Source organism: Antechinus flavipes, chromosome 1 (assembly GCF_016432865.1).
Source record: "Antechinus flavipes isolate AdamAnt ecotype Samford, QLD, Australia chromosome 1, AdamAnt_v2, whole genome shotgun sequence".
In the NCBI taxonomy this organism is placed as follows: Eukaryota; Metazoa; Chordata; class Mammalia; order Dasyuromorphia; family Dasyuridae; genus Antechinus; species Antechinus flavipes.
Genome location: NC_067398.1, coordinates 493917465 through 493938513, shown reverse-complemented (window position 1 = coordinate 493938513; position 21049 = coordinate 493917465). Strand labels below are relative to the sequence as shown.

The following is a 21049-nucleotide window of genomic DNA, read 5'->3' as shown; positions in this document are numbered from 1 at the left end:
CCCACAGTGACTCAGCACACTCTGGGATCTCAGAGCCCATGCGCACACAGTCCTGCTAGTGCCTCGCTGCTGCCCCCTGCAGTCTGTAGAGGAAGCTCGATAACATACCCAACCCCTCCCCCAAAGAAAGACTCCAGTTTTTTCTGTTTTTCTTTGGTAGTTTGTCTCTGATTAATAGACAGAATGAGCAAGAAGCTGAAGAGGACTTTAACCCTTGACAGCTTCTACACAGATAGAGAGCAGACTCTAAATCCTGAGGAGACTAAAAACAGGCAGTCCCCAGGTGAATCCCCAAAGGAGGAGATCATCTGTTCCTCAGCACAGATGAACCTCATAGAAGTGATTAAAAAGGCTCTCACAAGGGAGCTAGAAGAAAAATGGGGAAAGCAGAGTGAGGCTTGGCAAAAGGAGAGGGAAGCTTGGGAAAAGGAGAGGGAGGCTTGGCAAAAGAGCCTGGAGAAAGTCAAAGAGAGAGTGGATAAAGAAGTAAAATCCTTGAAAAATAGGATTAGTGAACTGGAAACAGAAAATAGCTCTCTAAAAAACAAAATTGGCGAAATGGAAAAAAATTCCACAGAACAAAAGAACTCAATTGGACAATTAGAAAAAGATTTTTAAAAAGTGAGTGAAGAGAATACTTCACTGAAAATCAGACTTGAACAAGTGGAATTGAATGACTCGAGGAGACAAGAAGAATCAGTCAAGCAAATCCAAAAAAATCAAACAATGGAGAAAAATGTGAAATACCTTCTGGGGAAGACAACAGACCTGGAAAACAGATCCAGGAGAGACAATCTGAGAATCATTGGACTCCCAGAAAAACATGATGAAAAAAAGAGCCTGGACACTATTTTCCAGGAAATTATCAAAGAGAACTGCCCAGAAGTCATAGGAACAGAGGAAAAAATAAACATTGAAAGGATTCATCGATCACCCACTGAAAGGGATCCTAAAATCAAAACACCAAGGAATATAGTGGCCAAATGCCAGAACCCTCAGATGAAGGAAAAAATATTGCAAGCGGCTAGAAAAACCCAATTCAAGTATCAAGGAGCCACAATAAGGATCACCCAGGATCTGGCAGCATCCACATTAAAAGATCGAAGGGCCTGGAATATGATATTCCGAAAGGCTAAGGAACTTGGTATGCAACCAAAAATAACTTACCCAGCGAGAATGAGCATCTTTTTCCAGGGAAGAAGATGGACATTCAACGAAGTAAGCGAATTTCATCTATTTCTGATGAAAAAACCAGAACTTAACAAAAAGTTTGATCTACAAATATAGAACTCAAGAGAAATCTAAAAAGGTAAAGATTAATCTTGGGAACTATATTTTGACTATATAGATGTATAAAGAATACATGTATACCTTGTTCTAGAAATTGATGTGGAAAGGACATTGTATCAGAAAAAGGGTAAAGTGGGGGTAGTACATCTCATGAAGAGGCATAGGAAACCTATTATATCTGAGAGAAAGAATGGAGGGGGATGAATATAGTGGGTATCTTACTGCCTTCAGAATTGGCTTTAAGTGAAAAATCTTAAGACATATTCAATCTATGGTGAAACTTCTCCCACCTCACTGAAAAGTGAGAAGGGAAAAGTGAAAAGGGAAGGAATAAGCTAAGAGGAAGGGAATACGGGAACTGGGAGGGAAAGGGGTAAGATAGGGGGAGGAACTCTAAGGCGGGGGAATGGATACTAAAAAGGGAAGGCTGTGAGAAGCAAGTGGTGCTCACAAGCTTAATACTGGGAAGGGAGGGAAAGGGGAAAGAAGGGAGAAAAGCATAAATCGGGGTTAACAAGATGGCAAGTAATACAATACAATTGGTCATTCTAACCATAAACGTGAACGGGGTAAACTCCCCCATAAAAAGGAAGCGGTTAGCAGAATGGATTAAAAGCCAAAATCCTACAATATGTTGTTTACAGGAAACACACCTGAAGCGGGGAGATACATGCAGGTTAAAGGTAAAAGGTTGGAGCAAAATCTACTATGCTTCAGGTGAAGTCAAAAAAGCAGGGGTAGCCATCCTGATCTCAGATCAAGCTAAAGCAAAAATTGACCTAATTAAAAGAGATAAGGAAGGACACTATATCTTGCTAAAGGGTAGCATGGATAACGAAGCACTATCTGTATTAAACATATATGCACCAAGTGGGGTAGCATCTAAATTCTTAAAAGAGAAACTAAGAGAGCTGCAAGAAGAAATAGACAGTAAAACTATAATAGTGGGAGATCTTAACCTTGCACTCTCAGAATTAGATAAATCAAACCACAAAATAAATAAGAAAGAAGTCAAAGAGGTAAATAGAATACTAGAAAAGTTAGATATGATAGATCTCTGGAGAAAATGTAATGGAGACAGAAAGGAATACACTTTCTTTTCAGCAGTTCATGGAACCTATACAAAAATTGACCATATATTAGGACATAAAAACCTCAAACTCAAATGCAGTAAGTCAGAAATAGTAAATGCATCCTTTTCAGACCACGATGCAATGAAAATTACATTCAACAAAAAACCAGGGGACAGTAGACCAAAAAATAATTGGAAACTAAATAATCTCATACTAAAGAATGATTGGGTGAAACAGCAAATCATAGACATAATTAATAACTTCACCCAAGAAAACGATAATAATGAGACATCATACCAAAATGTATGGGATGCAGCCAAAGCGGTAATAAGGGGAAATTTCATATCTCTAGAGGCCTATTTGTATAAAATAGAGAAAGAGAAGGTCAATGAATTGGGTTTGCAATTAAAAATGCTAGAAAAGGAACAAATTAAAAACCCCCAGTCAAACACTAAACTTGAAATTCTAAAAATAAAAGGTGAGATCAATAAAATTGAAAGTAAAAAAACTATTGAATTGATTAATAAAACTAAGAGTTGGTTCTATGAAAAAACCAACAAAATAGACAAACCCTTAGTAAATCTGATTAAAAAAAGGAAAGAGGAAAATCAAATTGTTAGTCTTAAAAATGAAAAGGGAGAACTCGCCACTAATGAAGAGGAAATTAGAGCAATAATTAGGAGTTACTTTGCCCAACTTTATGCCAATAAATTCGACAACTTAAATGAAATAGAAAAATACCTCCAAAAATATAGCTTGCCCAAACTAACAGAGGAAGAAGTAAATATCCTAAACAGTCCCATCTCAGAAAAAGAAATAGAACAAACTATCAATCAACTCCCTAAGAAAAAATCCCCAGGGCCAGATGGATTTACATGTGAATTCTACCAAACATTTAAAGAACAATTAACTCCAATGTTATATAAACTATTTGAAAAAATAGGGATTGAAGGAGTCCTACCAAACTCCTTTTATGACACAGACATGGTACTGATACCTAAACCAGGTAGGCTGAAAACAGAGAAAGAAAATTATAGACCAATCTCCCTAATGAATATTGATGCTAAAATCTTAAATAAAATATTAGCAAAAAGATTACAGAAAATCGTCACCAGGATAATACACTATGACCAAGTAGGATTTATACCAGGAATGCAGGGCTGGTTCAATATTAGGAAAACTATTAGCATAATTGACTATATCAATAACCAAACAAACAAAAACCATATGATCATCTCAATAGATGCAGAAAAAGCATTTGATAAAATCCAACATCCATTCCTAATAAAAACACTTGAGAGCATAGGAATAAATGGACTTTTCCTTAAAATAGTCAGGAGCATATATTTAAAACCATCAGTAAGCATCATATGCAATGGGGAAAAACTGGAACCTTTCCCAGTAAGATCTGGAGTGAAGCAAGGTTGCCCACTATCACCATTATTATTTAATATCGTATTAGAAACACTAGCCTCGGCAATAAGAGTCGAGAAAGATATTAAAGGAATTAGAGTAGGCAATGAGGAAACCAAACTATCACTCTTTGCAGATGATATGATGGTATACCTAGAGAACCCCAGAGATTCTACTAAAAAGCTATTGGAAATAATTCATAATTTTAGCAAAGTAGCTGGCTACAAAATAAATCCCCATAAATCCTCAGCATTTTTATACATCACCAACAAAACCCAACAGCAAGAGATACAAAGAGAAATTCCATTCAGAATAACTGTTGATACCATAAAATATTTGGGAATCTATCTACCAAAGGAAAGTCAGGAATTATATGAGCAAAATTATAAAAAAGTCTCCACACAAATAAAGTCAGACTTAAATAATTGGAAAAATATTAAGTGCTCTTGGATCGGCCGAGCGAACATAATAAAGATGACAATACTCCCTAAACTAATCTATTTATTTAGTGCTATACCAATCAGACTTCCAAGAAAATATTTTATTGATCTAGAAAAAATAACAACAAAATTCATATGGAACAATAAAAAGTCGAGAATCTCAAGGGAATTAATGAAAAAAAAATCAAATGAAGGCGGCCTAGCTGTACCTGATCTAAAATTATATTATAAAGCAGCAGTCACCAAAACCATTTGGTATTGGCTAAGAAATAGATTAGTGGATAAGTGGAAAAGGCTAGGTTCACAAGACAGAATAGTCAATTATAGCAATCTAGTGTTTGACAAACCCAAAGCCCCTAACTTCTGGGAAAAGAATTCATTATTTGATAAAAACTGCTGGGATAATTGGAAATTAGTATGGCAGAAATTAAGCATGGACCCACACTTAACACCATATACCAAGATAAGATCAAAATGGGTCTATGACCTAGGCATAAAGAACGAGATTATAAATAAATTAGAGGAACATAGAATAGTTTATCTCTCAGACTTGTGGAGGAGAAAGAAATTTGTGACCAAAGATGAACTAGAGACCATTACTGATCACAAAATAGAAAATTTTGATTACATCAAATTAAAAAGCCTTTGTACAAATAAAACTAATGCAAAGAAGGGAAGCAACAAACTGGGAAAACATTTTCACAGTTAAAGGTTCTGATAAAGGCCTCATTTCCAAAATATATAGAGAACTGACTCAAATTTATAAGAAATCAAGCCATTCTCCAATTGATAAATGGTCAAAGGATATGAACAGACAATTTTCAGAGGATGAAATTGAAACTATTACCACACATATGAAAGAGTGTTCCAAATCATTATTGATCAGAGAAATGCAAATTAAGACAGCTCTGAGATACCACTACACACCTGTCAGATTGGCTAAGATGACAGGAAAAAATAATGATGAATGTTGGAGGGGATGCGGGAAAACTGGGACACTATTGCATTGTTGGTGGAGTTGTGAACGAATCCAACCATTCTGGAGAGCAATCTGGAATTATGCCCAAAAAATTATCAAATTGTGCATACCCTTTGATCCAGCAGTGTTTCTATTGGGCTTATATCCCAAAGAAATACTAAAGAAGGGAAAGGGACCTGTATGTGCCAAAATGTTTGTAGCAGCCCTGTTTGTAGTGGCTAGAAACTGGAAAATGAATGGATGCCCATCAATTGGAGAATGGCTGGGTAAAGTGTGGTATATGAATGTTATGGAATATTATTGTTCTGTAAGAAATGACCAGCAGGAAGAATACAGAGAGGACTGGCGAGACTTACATGAACTGATGCTAAGTGAAATGAGCAGAACCAGGAGATTATACACTTCGACAACGATATTGTATGAGGACATATTTTGATGGAAGTGGATTTCTTTGACAAAGAGACCTGAGTTTCAATTGATAAATGACGGACAAAAGCAGCTACACCCAAAGAAAGAACACGGGGAAACGAATGTGAACTATCTGCATTTTTGTTTTTCTTCCCGGGTTATTTATACCTTCTGAATCCAATTCTCCCTATGCAACAAGAGAACTGTTCGGTTCTGCAAACATATATTGTATCTAGGATATACTGCAACATAGCCAACATATAAAGGACTGCTTGCCATCTAGGGGAGGGGGTGGAGGGAGGGAGGGAAAAAAAAATCGGAACAGAAACGAGTGTCAATATAAAGTAATTATTAAATAAAAATTAAAAAAAAAAAAAAGCTTTTATAGTTACCATAATAGACCCAAAATATGCATTCTGTGAATCATCTTACTTTGCATTCCTAACATTGCCTTGGCCAATCTCCCTTTGGGAGATTAATAAGGGGTTGGATTTTTAGAAGTCATAATAGTGATCGTTATTGTTGTAGTTGCTGCTAAGAACTAGACTGTCTCATGAGGTTGTTGTTTTTTATTTGAATTTTTAATTTGCAAACTACAGTTTTTTCTTTAAACGTGTACAAAGGTGTTTGTATGCTTGTTTTTTCCTGAATTAATAAAATATATTAAATGAAAGATAAAAAAAAAAGAAAATTTGAAACGTAAACAGGAAAGAGAAATCATACAGAACTTAAATAAGGTTAAACTTTAAATTCTTACATGGGAAGATACTTCTAACTTATGAAAACTTTCATTATGGCAAAAGAAGAATATATATACACAGAAGGCACAGGAAAGAATATCTAAAAAAAATAAAATTAAGGAAAAAGGGAAAGGGAGGTGTGGAATGGGGTTAATTATTTCACATAAAAGAGGCAACAAAATACTTTTATACTGTAGGGGAAGATAGGGGAGATGGTGGTGGTGGTGAATGAACCTTACAATCCTCAAAATTGGTTCAAAGAGAGAATATGTTATTCTCCATTGGATATAAAAATCTATCTTATGTTACAGGAAAGTAGGAGGGAAAAGGAATAAGAGAAAAGAAATGTGATAGAAAGGAGGGCAGATTCGGGGAGACAGTAATCAGAGAAAAGACCATTGACAAATTTGGACAGAGCAGTTTCAGTGGAATGAAGTCTCACAAGTATGCTAACTAGAATATTCCAAATTAAATTTATTCAACCATAACTTGATCCTAACTCTAGCAAAATATTCCTTTTGTTCCTCCCTATAACCTATCTCACTCCCCCACAGCTATTTTAAATGAAATATTACTTTGCTATAAGAAATGATGAATGTGACGAATACTGAAATCTATAAAAACTGATACAGAATGAAGCAAGCAAAACTTACAAAACCACATACACAATGACAACAATTTAAATGTTAAGAACTATACACACACACAGTCAAAACTGAATGTAGAAAATTCTATAGCTCAAACATGACTTGAATAAATATATATGCAATGATACATCAACATACCCCTTATGGAGGCAGGAGGTCCACCGGTATTGCACACTGCACATATTTTTGCTTCTAAAAATGTACTGATCAATTGTATGAATATTTTCCTCTTTTTTTCCTTTAAAAAATACTACTTGGGCAGCTCTTTTTGTAGTGGCAAAAAACTGGAAACTGAGTGGATGCCCATCAGTTGTAGAATGGCTGAATAAGTTATGGTATATGAATATTATGAAGTATTATTGTTCTATAAGAAACGATCAACAGGAAGATTTCAGAGAGGAATGGAGAGACTTACATGAACTGATGCTAAGTGAAATTAGTAGAATCAGTAGATCATTGTACACGGCAACAACAAGGTTATATGATGATCAACTCTGATCGACCCATATGGCTCTCTTCAACAAAGAGATGATTCAGACCAATGGTCTTGTGATGAAGAAAGCCACCTATACCTAGAGATAGAACTATGGGAACAGAGTGTATTTTATAACATTACATTTTCATTCTTTTTGTTGTTGTTTGCTTGCATTTTATTTTCTTTCTCATTTTTTTCCAGTTTGATTTGGGTTTTTTTGCTGTAAGATAATTGTATAAATATGAATGAATATGTTGAATTTGACATATTTCTACCATGTTTAACATATATTGGATACTTGCCATCTAGGAGAGGACATGGGGAAAGAGGGGTGGGAATTGGAACAAAAAGTTTTGCAAGGATTAATGTTGAAGAATTATCCATGCATATGTTTTGAAATTTGAAAATAAAAAGTTTTAATAAAAAAAAATACTATTTGTTATATGTAATGACTGTGCTAGCACTCAGGACACCCCAGAATCAGCCAGAGTCAGGATAAGCAAAAGTCTTTAATCTTTATTCTCAATCTTAGACGCAGGATTGAACAGGATGGAAGCAGAATATCCGCGACCGCCTTCTCCCTCATCTACCACCGAGAATGTGTCTCTGGCTAGTCTTACTCCACCCCCTAATACCTCCTACAATCCTTTGTAAACCAATCATTGAGCCAGCACAGATAGTGTAAAGGACCATTTTCCAAGCATATGCCCATAGAGTATTGTCCAATCACTAGTTAGCCTCAAGCGCTCAGCAGTCCTGACCTCAATGCATCAACCCAATAGTTTCAGCCCTCTACAGTTATATGGGGTAGCACCAATCAAAATCCTGGTAGTTGTTTAGTCTTGAGACCTCCAAGTTACTCCCCTTACTTCTTAAGAATATCAAGGGAATTACTGAAAAGAAAAATTCAAAAGAAGGTGGAACAGCCCTACCAGACCTAAAATTATATTATAAAATTGTAGTCATCAAAACTATTTGCTTCTGGCTAAGAAATATAATAATGGATCTGTAAAATAGATTGAGTACATAAGATAAAGTAGTCAATAACTATAGTAATTTAGTGTTTGATAAATCCAAAAACTTCAGCTTCTGAAATAAGAACTCACCATTTGACGCAAATGACTGGGAAAATTGAAAAATAATATGACATGTTGCAATATAGGAGCCACCTTCTAGTGGCTGCTGGATGTTATGGGAGCCACCTGCCAGTAGCTGCTGGGGATCCAACTCAGACCAGCAGAATGGATCCCTTCATGTGAGAAGATGATGATGATACAAGGAGACTGAGAGGCCATGCGTTCTCTGACCTCTCTCCTGAGAGGCAGTTTTGTTGTTTGACCTCTCTCCTCTTCCCTCCAATTTACTTCATTCCCCATCCACAAGGAACATCTGCATCAGCAAAGGGTGCTTTATAACTCCTTCAGATGTTATGATTCACAGCTGTGCAGGCTCTTGGAGAATTTACCTGCCCCTTCACTTAGGCATAGTCCTTAACAACAGAAACTAGCCACTAACCAACATCTAACACCCTCTACCAAAATAAGGTTGAAATGAGTACATGCTTTAGACATAATGGGTGATACTATAAGCAATTAGGAGAACAAAGGATAGTCTGCTCCTCAGATCTGCAGAGAAGGGAGTTTCTTATGGCAAAATAAGAACTAGAGCACATTATGAAATGCAAGATAAATTTGATTATATTAAATTTAAAATGTTTTGTGCAAACAAAACCAATGCAGCCAAGATTAGACGAGAAGCAGAAAGCTGGTAAATAATTTTTATAGCCAATGTTTCTACTAAAGGCCTCATTTCTAAAATATATAGATAACTGACACAAATTTATAAAAATTCAAATCATACCTCAATTGATAAATGGTCAAAGAATATGAACAGTTTTTAGATAAAAAAAAAAAATAAGGCCATTTCTAGGCATATAAAAAAGGCTCTAAATCACTATTGATTAAAGAAATGCAAATTAAAACAATTCTGAAGTACTACCTCACTCTTCTCAGATTGGCTAAGATGGCAGGAAAAGATAATGATAAATATTGGAGGAGATATAAGAAACCAGGGATACTAATTCACTGTTGATAGAAGTTGTGAAACGATCTAACCATTCTGGAAAGCAATTTGGAATTATGACTGAAGGGCTACAAAACTGTGCATACCCTTTGATCCAGCAATTTCACTACTGAGTATGTATTCCAGAGAGATCATAAATAAGGGAAAAGATGCACATGTACAAAAATATTTGTAGCACCTCTTTTTATAATGGTGAGGAATTGGAAACTGAGTGGATGCCCCTCAGTTGAGGAATGGCTAAATAAGTTATGATATATGAATATAATGGAATATTATTGTTCTACAAGAAATAATAAGCAGGTTAAATTCAGAAAGGCCTAGAAAAACTTACATGAAACTGATGCTAAGTGATATGAGGAGAGCCAAGAGATCATTGTACACAGCAACAGCAAGATTATATGATGATCAATTCTGATGGACTAGGTTCTCCTCAACAATGCAGTGATTCAAGGCAATTCCAATAAACTTGGGAAAAAGCCACCTGCATCCAGAGAGAGAACTAGAGACTCAATGTGGATCACATAGTATTTTCACCTTTTTTGGTTTGATTGTTTGCTTTTTTTCCCTCCACTTTTGGTCTCATTTTTCTTGCACAACATGATAAATATGTTTAAAAGAATTGTACATGGGGCAGCTAGGTGGCACAGTGGGTAAAGCACCAGCTCTTAAGTCAGGAGGACCTGAGTTCAAATCTGGTCTCAGACACTTAACACTTCTTAGCTGTGTGACCCTGGGCAAGTCCCTTAACCCCAAATGCTTCAGGGAAAAAAAAAAAAGAATTGCATATATCTTAAAAAAAAGACATAACCCAAGCATCATCTCTTGAATGAAGCCTTTCTTAATTTCCCAACCATTTAACGACTGTGTTTTTATTTCTATTTATTTACTTTATATTGTATATATATTTTTTAAGTATTTGTCTCTCCCTTAAGATAAACTCCTTGGGAGCTAGGATTCCTTCATTCTTTATGTTTGTATTCCCACTGCATAGCATAATACTTAACACATTGGTAGTTCAGTTGTTTTTCAGTCATTTCTGACTCTTTGTGATGCCATTTGGGGTTTTCTTGGTGGTGATACTAGAGTAGTTTGTCATTTCTTTTCCAGCTCTTTTTACAGATGAAGGAATTGAGGCAAACAAAGTTAGGTGATTTGCCCAGGGTTATCCAGCTATTAGGTGTCTCAGACCAAATTTGAACTCAAGAAGATGAGTCTTCCTAATTTCAGGCCTGGCACTCTATCCACTGTACCACCCAGCTACCTGCCTCGTGCTTAATAGATACTTCTTCATTAACTGATCATATCCATAAATATAAAAACAAACTTTATTTGGCACCATACTTGGTCTTCCTGCTAGCCAGGGCTCACAATAAATGAGCAAATAGACAACCATGAAAATAATCCTAACTTATGTTACATGAAGTATATTATCTTTTAAAAGCTTTTTTCATACAGTGCAGCTACAGATGAAAAGTTCATCAAAAATACTTTTCTGTAAAAGAAGACTGTCAAAAGGATACTGTTCCTAATGTAGGTGAACATTTTTTATTTCTTAAAAAAAACTTTAACAAAGTTTTCTAATGGGATTTTGAAGAGAAAATGATTTAAAATGAGCATCTAAGGAATTGGATCACTTTGTTATCAATGTATCAATGCTTCTCTTGTGGAGAAATCTTAATGTTGGAGGTAGGGAGAGAGACAGAGAGATAGAGAAAGAGAAAAAGCTCTTTATAAAGAAACAGCTTCAAGAGCACCAAACTGCCTTGCTAAAAGAGTTAAGAAAAGGCTTGATGGATGCCTCTGTTAATTTGCATTTAACTCTTAAAATTTAAAAGAGTAAAACTAGAAAACGAGAAATTATACAAACATCTAGATATTGAAATGATTGAAAAAGGAATTGATTTCACAGGAGAAATGTGACAAGTGAGGTCTTTTTATGAAGAATATGAGTCACTGAATCAGAAGGTTCTCACTTATGACACTGAAATATATAACTATAATGAGAGTCAGAAGGACAAGAGAAATCAGCAACTTTGGAGTTGAGGGGTATAAGGAAACTGAGCAAAAATAAAGATACAGAAGGAAGGAAGGAAGGAAAAGTGACTAGCAAGAAACTGTGACAGTTAGAGGGAATCAGAGGAGAGAAGGATTTAGCTGAATGATTTCTGATTGGTTTGAATTGATTTCATTGATCAAGAACTACCAGTGACAGTTATGATCTTTCAGATCTATCCTGTGAAAGTGAAACTTTCCATAAGGTTTATTGCTCTGCTGTCAACTCTAACTTGACAAGGAAAAGCAGAAGGGTTTTGAAGTGATTTTGTCATTCTGTCAAAAGAAGTTGTGTTGCTGTTAACTCTGTTCTAATTGGGCTGTACAGAGTAGTATCTGGTAAATGAATAACTAAATGACTGATCTAGTATGGTTAGTTCAGAAATAGAGGAGATGGATGAGCTTGACAGGTTTCTGGCTTAAAGAGCACTGCTGCTCACATTAAGTGTACTTTCTAAATATCATATCATATCACAGAAGTGGGAACTTGGGAATCATGCAAATATAGATAGAGAGAGAGACAGCGGCAGAGAGAAAGGAAAACATCATTTGGATAGTGAAAAAAATCAAAGACATGCAGATTCCTATTCAGAATCCTTTGGCCAAATATCATCTTCAAGTGATACTTCTTCAAGAAAGACACATCCATGTCTTTCCAATACTCAAAAAACACTGACTCAGTCCATTAACTCCTGATTGTTATCTTCTCATATCTCTCTTCCTTTTTGTGATCAAATTCCCCGAGAAAGCCATATATAGTTGATGCTGCTATTGCTTTTCTCAATTGTCTTCTTAATCTTCTAGAATCTAATTTCACACTTCATCATTCAACTAAAACTACTCTCTCCAACTTTATCAATGGTTTCCTAATTATCAAATCCAATGGCTTTTCTCAGCCTTCATCATTTCTGACTGCACCTTATGATGGTGTCAATCATCACAATTTAGGTTTCCATGACACTGTTTAATCGTGGTTCTCCTACTCTCACTTATCAACTGCTCCTTCTCAATAGTCTTTGAGATTATTTCAACTAACACAAAATTCTATCCTGGATCGTCTTATCTTTTCCCTCTACATTATTTCAATTATGATAAAAAACTAGTTCCCATGGATTCAGTTACCACACTGATACAAATGATTCTCAGATCTATTTGATAAGACCTAACTAATCCTTCCTGACTCCCAGTTTCACACCTCCAACTGACTATTAATAAAAGAATGAATGTCTCAAGCATCTTAAATTCAACATGTCCAAATGAACTCATCATCTTTCTTCACAAACCTTCCTCACTTCCTAACTTCCTTATTACTATTCAAGGGACCACCAAGCTCCCAATCACATTGGCTCATAATCCTTACCTCCTCAACTCTTAAAACACAACTCAGATCTATTCCCACTATTGTCACTTGTACCTTCTTGTCATTTTTCATTGTGACACCTAGATGTTACATAAGCTAGGTGGCACAGTGGATAATAGCTTGGGTGTGAGGACAGGAAGATCTGAAATCAAATCTGCAAGACTTTGGATCAGTCATAATAGTTATCCATCTCAGTTTCGTCAACTATAAAATGGGGATATCTATCTTTCAGGTCTGTTATAAAGAGATCCAGGCTTCTTTAATATTCTTCATAAGACACCCTTTCAACATATCTCTCTACTGACTGCACAATAAAAGAAATTATCTACATAGCAGTCATAATAACAGCTATGTTCAGGAAGATCATCAATTGGTTAAAGCAAAGGTCAAAGTCATTATAAAATTAGAGAAAAGAATAAGTATGAAAAGATGATACTCTATGGAGCAATTTCAATTTGCCATATTTAATCTAAGTAGTAGACTTGAAAAGAAAAAGAATAGAAGTATAAATGTATAAAACATTGACTCTTGCCTCATGTACCTCATCACCATGTAATAAAAAACAAGCAAAATAGAATGGAATAAGCCAGGAGAAATCAAAAGTAAAAGTAGATCTTAATTTTAATATCTATGCCAAATAAGGTAAAGACTTCGGTCACCTACAAAGATTATATCACACTTATTGAATTAATCTGACAAAAACAAAAATAAAAACATGTAATAAAAGACATTTATTACATGTCTACTTTGTGTTAAGGATTCTAAAGGAGCGAGAACTTCCCATGAATGAAAGCACGGAATATATAAGGCATAACAAATAATCCAGTATGGCTGGACACTAAAATCCACGAGAAAAAGCAAGGGTTTGTCTATTCATATAAGCTGCAGCTATACTGAGAAGGAATTTATATGCCAAAATATAAAGTTAGTATATTATCTTATAGGCAAAATAGAGCTATTGGAGTTTGGGGTAACATGGACAGACATATACTTTAGGAATATCACTTTGGCAGCTGTGTGGTAGATGAATGGAAAAGGAGAAAGACTCAGAACAGGAAAATCTATTAGGAGGCTTACAGACATAAACATAATTTATGCAAGAAGCAATAGGGATCTGAACTAGCATAGTAGCTACCTGGAAACATATATTTAAGACACTACTGAGACAGGATTAAATAGATTTAGCAGCACTATGGAGGGCTTTGGGAAAGGAAAAAGTTTATTTCTAGGCTATAAACCTGGGTGACTAGAAGGATGGAGATATTCTTAATAGAAATAGGGATATTGGGAAGACAGTAAGACTTTAAGGAAAAAAATGAATTTACACATGTTTAGTTTGAAATTTGCATGAGACTTACAGATAAAAATGTCAAGCAGGCAGTTGAATCACATGCATAGAAATAATAGCTGTATCCACGTTAGTGAGATCACAAAGAGAGGATGTATAGAGAGAAAAAAGAGCCCAAGACAAAGCCTTGGGGCATATGCACTAATGTTGGGAAGAAAAGGTTGATTATACAGGAAAAAAGACTCATGTAGAGTGGCCAGACAAACAGGACAATTGGGGAGAAAAGAGAGTAAATACTAATAAAAGATAGTCAATAGCATCATATCCTGCAAAGAGGTTAAAAAAAAAAAGATAAAGTCTTTAAAAAGGAAAGCTATTTCAGAAACAGAATGTAATCCATTAATAAATGAGTATGTAAAGAAAGAGTGGAAGTGAAGATAACTTTTTTATTTTGGTTATGAAAAGAAGAATTATAGGACAATAAATTGAGGAAAAAATAAGGTCAAGTGAAACTATTTTTTAAGAATGAGTAAGATGTTTCTGTTTACAGACAGTAGAAAATAAGCTGATCTTGGGATTCTTACCCTGGGATCCATGAACCTATTCCTATACTCTCATTTTTTAAATGACAATACAGGCACAAATAGGCAAAATCACTAGCCAAAGTTCAAAAAAAGGAGATGAACTCTAAAGCAGATGACCTTCTAATTCTAAATCCTGGGATCTTATTTTTTTAAACACAAATCTGCACCCTAATTTGTATTACAAAAATTAATAAATAAACCCAATATCCCTTTCCCAAAGCCCTCCATAGTGCTGCTAAATCTATTTAATCCTGTCTCAATAGTATCTTAAATATATGTTTCCAGGTAGCTACTATGCTAGATGTAAAGGCCCCTATCTACCTCTCCAGAGACTCCATTTTGAAAGTTTACTCTGTTACACAGAGACATCTCTTGATCCCAGACTTTGAAAGCAATCACATTCTCAGAGAGTGATATAATCCAGGCTTGAAAATGATTATCTTAGCTAAACAACAAGGGAATCTAAATAGAAAATAAGAGAGAGAGATAGGCAGAGAGATATTTTCTACATTTTCATGAATCCCATACTTAGGAAAAAATGAAATCATATTGGTATTTAAAAAAAAAAAAAAAAAGACAGCAATGTATAATTTATTAGGGAAAACTTTTCATAAAAATGTTAATGAAAAAATTATAATTTGGTGAATGGTTAAAGTTCAGTTGTCTGGAGCTTTTTTTTCAGTTGTCTGTTCAGTATCACTCATGTGAAATACTTGTAATATTTGCTTTGTCAAAATTTATCAACAAAGTCAGTGAGTTCTTTGAATAATGAACATCCAATTTTGTTTATCTATTGAATAACATAAAGTTGTCAGTCAAGCACATTTATTAAGCTCTTACTTCCTAATGTGCTAGGCATTATATTAAGCACTGGGGATGCAACCAAAGCAAAAAACAGTCCCTGTCCTCAAGGAGCTGATAGTAAGATAGAGAAAACATGTAAATAAATAGGTATACATTTAATCAAGAAGCCTTTTTCTATGAGAGACAGGAAAATCCTTAATATTTATAGAAGCAATATTTTGAAACAAAAATAGAACTAATAGGGGGAAAGAAAGTAACACTAGTTTGGCCCTAATGCTGTACCACTCACATACACTGGTTTATTCCTTGTCAAAATATTTGGCATCTTATAGATTCTTGGCAAAGTTTTAAAGAGCTATGGATCTAAATACCAATTTTAAATTTTAGACCAAGTTTAGGCTTCCACAAACAAAATAAACTGGTTAGGTTAAAAAGGAGTTATTCCACCTAAAGTATTACTTAGACAAAAAAATTTCTGGTAAACTATTCATAATAGGAGGACAGCTTTTGAATTCCCAAGCATGTGTTAGATGTCAACTAATAGGGATGACAACATTATAGTATCAGTAGGAAAATCAGTTCATTAAGTTTTTCCAGTTTTTTTGAAATCATCCTGCTCATCATTTCTTATAAAACAATAATATTCCATTACATTCATATATCATAACTTATCAGCCATTCCTCAACTGAGGGGCAGCCACTCAATTTCCAGTTCCTTGCCCCAACAAAAAGGGCTGCCACAAACATTTTTGCACATGTGGGTCCTTTCTCCTCTTTTATGATATCTTTGAGATACAGACTCAGTAGTGAGATTGCTGGATCAAAGGATATATACAGTTACACATACTGGATATAACATGTATTTCAACATATTTAATATGTAATGGACTACCTGCCAGATAGGGGAGAAGGTGGGGAGGAAAAGGCAAAAATTTGCAACAAAAGATTATGCAAGGGTCAATGTTGGAAAAACTACCCATGCATATGCTCTGTAAATAAAAAGCTTTAATTAAAAAAAAAAAAAAAAAAAAAAAAAAGGATATATACAGTTTCATGGCCCTTTGAGCATAGTTCCAAATTGTACTCCAGAAAGATTGGAACATTTCACAATTCCATCAACCATGTATTAGTTCCAGTTTTCATATATCCCCTCCAATATTATTCATTATTCTCTTTGTCATCTAAGCCAATCTGAGAGATATGAAGAAATGTATTTTGTAATGTCTATAAATACTTATGATGGCTTTTATGTTTTTGCCTTGCTAATAGGTGGGGGTGGAGGAAAAGAACTTGGAACTGAGAACAGATTTTCCTTAAACAATTTTTAAAAAAACAAAAGAATGTCAATAGCTTACAACAGTAAGTCAAACACACATCAACTGCCCACATGTCATACTTCTTAGGATGGAAGAAGTAAACTCAAATATAATTAGGAAACATTTAACAAAATAAAGCACGTCATAATTTATTTTTAATACTCAGCTAATACCCAATTTTATCTAAAAGGTTATCTAAATATAAATGTCAGAAATATGAATAAGGGTCACAATTAGACTTTTATCATAAAGATTCTTTCTTTCTTGATCAATCTTATAAACTATTAACATCACAAGAGTCAGTTTTCATATAATCATATTAATCTTGAATGTTGACTATTATCATCTGAAGCAAATGATAGATATTTTTTGTTGTTGAACACTAGTCATATACCAAGTCTAATAAGGAATAAGGTTATTAGAATGTTTTAGGTCATTAATATCTGTTATAATAATAAAAACCAACATTTATATAATACTGTAAGGTTTGTAAATGTTATAAAATTACTTCATTATATCCTCATAAGAACACTGACACACAGAAGCTATGATTATCCCCATTTTATAAATGAGGAAATAGAGGACGAGAGAGGTTAAAAGATTTGCTCAAGAAGATAGCTAGGTGGTGCAGTGGATAAAGCACCAGCCCTGAAGACAGGAGGACTTGAGTTCAAATCTAGCCTCAAACACTTAACACTTCTTAGCTGTGTGACCCTGGGCAAGTCACTTAACCCCAATTGCCTCAGCAAATATAAATAAATAATAAAATTATTTGGTCAGGGTGTCTTACACTTGGTAAGTGTCTGAGGCAGAATCTGAACTCATCTTTCTGATTCCAGGTCCAGTACTCTAACCACTGAGGAATTAATTTAATACATCTCTTTTATATGCATTAGGAGGAAGTGGCAGTCAAATAGTCATTTCTGAAAATGTCTTCATTACTCAATATATTCATTTCTTAATTCCTGTACATTTTCTAGCATTAATGCTTTCAAAAAGTGTCTATTAAGTGAGTATTGAAAGTGAGGCTTCTGAGTATTGAGTATATATATATATATATATATCTGTATGTGTGTGTGTGTACACTTACATAAATAAGGCATAAAAATCTCTTATAAGTTAAGAGGAATAATTTTCTCAATATATGAAATCATAAATCAATATGATATTGCTGTTCAATTGTTTCAATCACATTTGAAATCGTTTTTACCCTATTTGGAGTTTTCTAGACAAAAACCTTGTAGTGATTTGTAATTTCCTTCTACACTTCATTTTACAGATGAAGAACAAAGATAAACAGAGTTAAATGACTTGTCCGGGATCATCCAGCTAGTAAGTATTTGAAGTATTTGAAAGTAATGACAGTGTCTGAGATTTGAACTTACAAAAAAGATGAGCCTTACTGCCTCTAGATCTGTCAACTCCACTACCTAACTTCCCAGGTTAATATGATAATTATCTTCAAAAGTCTGAAGGACTGCCATGTAAAAAAGCGAATAAATGTATTCTAAATTATCATAGAAAATAAAACTGGGATCAAAAAGAGTCAACTTGCCCTTTTATATAAGAAAGAATATTTTATTGAGAATGGGAATTGGGCGGAGCCTAGGGGATCAAACCTACACTTGTAGGGGCTAGATTTTTCTAGGTATAGGTAGAGTTGCAGCAATCAGAAGGCAATGAGTGGGCTTATATGCCAAAGAGATTTAAAGAAGGGAAAGGGACCTGTATGTGCAAGAATGTTTGTGGCAGCCCTCTTTGTAGTGGCCAGAAACTGGAAACTGAGTAGATGTCCATCAATTGGAGAATGGCTGAATAAACTGTGGTATGTGAATGTTATGGAATATTATTGTTCTGTAAGAAATGACCAGCAGGATGATTTCAGAAAGGCCTGGAGAGACTTATATGAACTGATGCTAAGTGAAATGAGCAGAACCAGGAGGTCATTATATACTTCAACAACAATATTATATGATGATAAATTCTGATGGATGTGGTCCTCTTCAACAATCAGACGAACCAAATCAGTTCCAATAGAGCAGTAATGAATTGAATCAGCTACACCCAGCGAAAGAACTCTGGGAAATAAGTGTGAACCACTATATAGAATTCCCAATCCCTCTATTTTTGTCCACCTGCATTTTTGATTTCCTTCACAGGCTAATTGTACACTATTTCAAAGTCCGACTCTTTTTATACGGCAAAATAACTGTTTGGACATGTATACATATATTGTATTTAACTTATACTTAAACATATTTAACATGTATTGATTGGTAAACCTGCCAGCTGGGGTAAGGGGTGCTGAGAAGGAGGGAAAAAGTTGGAACAAAAGGATTTGCAACTGTCAATGCTGAAAAATTACCTATGCATAGATCTTGTAAATAAAAAGCTATAATAATAATTAAAAAAAAAAAAAGAAGGCAATGAGAACTACAATTGTAGCTAAAGCAGAGTTGATTAGGACAGTCAGAATTAGGTTAATTATTTTTCTCTGGTTTTATCCAGAACTTAATGATTAGAAATCAGTAATATTAATTATACTAGAAAAATACGAGCCTCAACAATAAATAGATACATATAGGAATAGTCAGACTACGTCTACAAAGTGCCATTTTCAGGCAGCGACCTCAAAGCCAAAGTGGTATGTAGATGGGAGAGCACCATCCTAAAAATGGCCGGTGGTGCCCAAAAAGGAAGTAAGCTCCTGATCATTAGAAATTTTTAGACTTAATGATTATCTGTCATAGTTGCTATAGACATGATTCTTGCATTAACTGAAAGGCCAAATTAAACAAATTCTAAGATCCTTTAACTTCACTATTATCTAACTCTACAAAAAATAATTCAGACTAATGAATCTGCTTAAGAATTATTCCCTTCTAAAGGGACCTGTATGTGCCAAAATGTTTGTAACAACCCTGTTCGTAGTGGCTAGAAACTGGAAAATGAATGGATGCCCATCAACTGGAGAATGGTTGGGTAAATTATGATATATGAATGTTGTGGAATATTATTGTTCTGTAAGAAATGACCAGCAGGATGAATACAGAGAGGCTTGGAGAGACTTAACATGAACTGATGCTAAGTGAAATGAGCAGAACCAGGAGATCATTACACACTTCAACAACAATACTAGATGAGGATGTATTCTGATGGAAGTGGATACCTTCAACAATGAGAAGATCCAATTCAATTCCAATTGATCAATGATGGACAGAATCAGCTACATCCAGAGAAAGAACACTGAGAAATGAATGTGGACTACTTGAATTTTTATTTTTCTTCCTGTTAGAGTTCAAATGTTGGAGTTTGTTCTTCTCAAAACACAGCCGGTTTAGAGGCTTGGAGTCCTTCGGATGTCTCCAAATCCAAAGGTTCTGTCCTCAGCCTCTGACTCTGCTTTCTTCTGCCTCCAACCAAGACAGAGATGGAAGGTCTCTCTTATCTCCTTCTGGGGAGCCCAGCCACCAACTTGACGCGGAGAGAGGGCTTCTGGTGTAGCTCCACTGAAATCCGTTAAAGTGTTCTCTGCACAAGAGTCGTTCCTTTCGAGTCCAGCGCGATCAGCCAGCCAAGAGGAAAAAAGTGTATTCTGGAATGGCTGTCTCGCCTTATATGTGAACCTTCTGAAAGAATGGGATTATGGGTTTTCTCCCATAGTGCTCTCTGGCCCAAAGAGCTTTAAGGTGTGGACTCTCTTGAAGTTAGAAAGTGTACTTTGTGAAGCTAGCATACTTATGGACTCCAATGAGTAAAGGTGGGAACACAAGCCTTGTCTTGATTAGTTCTACTTAGTACCTTGTTTCAGGTTCTGGCCAAAACAACTTCTTGTAAGATTAGATCAACTCTAATTACTTAGCAGTTAGTAAGGATTCCAACATCTTCCCAGTTTATTTTTATCTTCTGAATCCGATTTTTCTTGTGCGACAAGAGAACTGTACTGATCTGCACACATATATTGTATCTAGGATATACTTTAACATGTTTAACATGTATGAGACTACCTGCCATCTAGGGAAGGGGTTGGAGGGAAGGAAGGGCAAAGTTGGAACAGAAGTGAGTGCAAGGGACAATGTTGAAAAATTACCCATGCAT

The 21049-nt window shown here is 35.0% G+C and overlaps 1 protein-coding gene across 2 annotated transcripts in view; it reads right to left on the bottom strand.

The window, feature by feature from the left end:
• The window catches only part of OSBPL1A (oxysterol binding protein like 1A), a 298973-nt gene that overhangs the window by 254185 nt on the left and 23739 nt on the right, over window positions 1-21049 (bottom strand). The window lies entirely within an intron of this gene.